The 3,913-nt window shown below is 39.5% G+C and overlaps 1 pseudogene; it reads right to left on the bottom strand.

Moving 5' to 3' along the window:
* Nucleotides 1-245: 245 nt before the first annotated feature.
* Nucleotides 246-3,512, bottom strand: LOC133752652 (tyrosine-protein phosphatase non-receptor type 12-like; annotated as a pseudogene).
* Nucleotides 3,513-3,913: the final 401 nt, after the last annotated feature.

The raw sequence follows: 3,913 nt of genomic DNA, 5'->3' as shown, positions 1-3,913 counted from the left end.
AGCAGCACATAACAGGGATAAGGGACATTAAGACAATAATATTTGAAGTAACAAAATAAATCATATATAATGTTTTCCTTAGTGTAGTATAAGGTAGATAGAAAAAAAACAAAAAATCTTAAGGCAACAATATACAGTGCTATTAGTCCCACATTTTAAAGATGGGATACTGTAAATATAGCTTTTTTGTGACACCTGAATTTTCCAGTATAATTTAAAGTGTCTTTTAATTGCCTGAATCATGTTTATTCTGAAGGCGGAACTCTTAGGCCTTTGGATTTTCCACAATGATTACCAAAACCAATATTTATGATTTCTGTTAGACTTTTTGGTATTTGATCTTTCTTGACACTGAAAGTAGATGGACATTCTGTACAAGTCTCTGTGTACATATCTCTTCCTGGATGATCACAGTTTGTATTTCCAGAGGTTATCAAACCTTCAAACTGTTTTGTTCAAACTGTTCCTGACTTTGAAGTTCACTTCATTTGGATCTTGTAGGTATACTATGTTCACTTGCTAATACAAAAGATTCAGGAATTATCAGGTTGGAGAGGAGGTGGATCTTCACTAACATCAACACTGTTTTTCAGCACCTAAATGTTTTGTTCCTGCAATATTATGTCTAGCAATAGACATCGATGTCTCTTTCTTGGTAGAAATGTTTTCAGTGCTAATTTCAACAGAAACTGTGGCACTTGCTGTTGAAATACTAATTTTATTCTTGATCACAATGGCATGGGAGTCCAAGAAACCTGAGCAAAGCAGATTAGTAAAATGAGAGGTGCTCAGAATAGAGGCGAACAGTTAAGATGATCCACAGGATCATTGGTTTCAACTTTCCCAGGTCTTGGTCTTTTTTTTGACAGGCAGAGTGGATAGTGAGAGAGAGAGAGAGAGACAGAGAGAAATGTCTTCCTTTTTGCCGTTGGTTCACCCTCCAATGGCCACTGCGGCCGGCTCATCTCGCTGATCCGAAGCCAGGAGCCAGGTGCATCTCCTGGTCTCCCATGCGGGTGCAGGGCCCAAGGACCTGGGCCATCCTCCACTGCCTTCCGGGGCCATAGCAGAGAGCTGGCCTGGAAGAGGGGCAACCGGGATAGAATCTGGCGCCCCAACCAGGACTAGAACCTGGTGCGCCGGCGCCGCAAGGTGGAGGATTAGCCTGTTAAGCCACAGCACCGGCCAGGTCTTGGTCTTAAATTCAGTTTTCCTAGTTTGATAGTGGCTATTTGAGGATTTGCCCTCAGATGCATCGAGTATGCCATTTTCAGGTGCATGAAATGACCACATTTTATGTCTCTCATCAAGAGGTAAGTGGTCTGCTTGTGGAGGTGTACTTGAATTCTGTGATTTTTCTGGTGGAGTAACTGGAGCTCTGTTTGTGCTGCACTTCAGTCCTCATGAGAATTCTGAGAAATATCACCAACTTTTAAATTCCCTGAACTTAATTCTTGCAGCTCAGATGATGATGCAAGTTGAAGCCAACTTAATTTTAACCACATGTCCCCAGTTCTAGAGTGTGTTTCCATAAAAAATTTTTGATCTATCTTGAAGAGGGACCCTCTTAACCTCAAACCTTACATTTTGTTCCAAATTTTTATCTACCCGTTCAATAGCTGAAGATCTGTTAGTCTGTTAATAGTTTCTGTTGAGCTCTGTTGAATATTATTCTGATGTAACCATGTGCAACACTAACATTTGATGCTATCTGGCATTCTCCTGCCACACAATATTGACTGCTGAAAAAGCTGAAAGGGGGAAGGACATTTGGTATGGTGATTGACAGTGCTTTAGATGACTTCACCTCATACCAGAGTGGTTGGGTTCAAGTCCTGGCTCTGCTCCTAGCTCCAGTTTTCCTGTTAATGTGCAGCCTGGGAGATAGCAGATGATGGCTTAAATACTTGGGCCCATGCCACCCACATGGGAGATTGAGACTGAGTTCCTGACTCCAGGCTTTGGCCTGGCCCAGCCCCAGCTGTTAAAGACTCAGGAGTAAACCCAATGGATAGAAGAGAAGATTCTCGCTTTCTCTCTCACTCTCTCCCTTTCTCCGTCTCTTCCTCCCTCCCTCCATTTTAAATAAAATAATATAATAAAAATAAGTAAAAATTAAAAAAGGAAAATGGAAAGGGGAAGAAGATGTCAAGATGGGTGACACTGGATGATGTCCTGGTGATTGCAGTATTTTCTTCCATAGTATCCCTTTCTTTTTTTTAAGATTTTTTAAAATTTATTTATTTGAGAGGAAGAGTTACAGACAGTGAGAGGGAGAGAAAGGTCTTCCTTTACAGAGAGGTAGAGGCAGAGAGAGTGGTCTTCCATCCACTGGTTCAGTCCCAAATGGCTGCAATGGCCAGAGCTGCGCTGGTCTGAAGCTAGGAACCAGGAGCTTCCTCTGGGTATTCCACACTGGTGCAGGGGCCAAAGGACTTGGGCCATCTTCTACTGATTTCCCAGGCCATAGCAGAGAGGTGGATTGGAAGAGGAGTGACCAGGACTAGAACCGGTGCCCATATGGGATACCGGCACCGCAGAGAGTTAACCTACTACACCACAGCGCCAGCCCCCATAGCATCCCTTTCTATAAAGCAACCACAGAATCTAGGTGGTTTTGGAGGAGAAACTTGTTTTTCATGACATATAGAGGAGACATATTTTAAGCATTAATTTAATTCACTCCAAATTCCCATACTCCATGAATTTCATAGCTTTGTAGTTATTTTTTCAAGTAGTTCAGTGACATCTCTACAAACAAGCTCATAGTGCTCCTTCATTTGTACTGAAGAATGCTTTTGTGTCCTCATTTCTTGTATTAAATCAAATATAGTAAACTCTTCTGGTATTTTTCCAGCTTTTAGTAAATCCCACATATTATCAACAGCACAAATGGCACCTGTTCTTACACATCCAGTTCAATGAATACAAATGGGAGTGTCTTCTTATTCTTTGTATACCCCCATTAAGTTTTTCATATCCACAATAGAATTAGATGATGAAGGAGTATCATGATCTGGCCAGTTCACATAATGACTGATAGCCTACAAGATTCATTTTGAAATTCAAATACGAATTTCTGAATGAAATAGCATGTTTTTGCTTGTTCATCTTCAGAGAATTTTAAACATGGCAAATGTTATAGGATCCTCCCCATTCAAAGGGCAAGAGCATTTGTATTTTTCCTTCCCTTCTCAAATTCTCAACAGGCCATCACAATGACTGCAACATTGTACTTCCACATCATCCTCCAAAAATCTATTACTGTGTTTGTTAAAACCACTTGGGTTGTCACATATTCTTTTGGCTGATAGATAGATAAATACCCTTAGTAAAAAATTAAATTGATATAGGTTGAATCTTGAGAAGGAGTCTTTAAAGTCAATTTAATTCCATGTGATCAAATGGTATTGTGTCCTTGTATTTCTTCATTTTAACAATTTCTTCTCCCCACTGCCAGTGTTTGCAGGATAAATCTTTTCTATGCTATATTTGGTAGACAATCTTCTTAATTGCTGGTCTGCTTTGTGACCATCTTGAGAAAAGGGATTCTCTGATCTAGTGCCAACTTTAACACCACCATTCCTTTGTTAGCCAGGTTGCACTCCTCTCCCTCATCAAAGCCAGGGGTGCTGCTTATTCTGTCTCATAGTATTTACACTAAGTTTTTCATGGTTGCTGCTGAAAAAATATTTTACTTTTGATGTATTTGTATGATTGATTATGAGTGTTTCTTCTGTAGACAGCTTATACTTGGATCTTATTTTTAATCCAATCTATTTCTGCTCTTTGGTTTCATCATTTAGTTCCTTTTATAATTTTTTTTAAATTTTTAATCTTTGGATACTTTTTTCTGAAATTATTTCACTTAAATAATTTTATCAACATGTGATTCTTGTACATTTGTATAGGA

The sequence above is a fragment of the Lepus europaeus genome, chromosome X, assembly GCF_033115175.1.
Source record: "Lepus europaeus isolate LE1 chromosome X, mLepTim1.pri, whole genome shotgun sequence".
NCBI lineage: Eukaryota > Metazoa > Chordata > Mammalia > Lagomorpha > Leporidae > Lepus > Lepus europaeus.
This window is presented reverse-complemented; position numbering and strand designations above follow the sequence as displayed.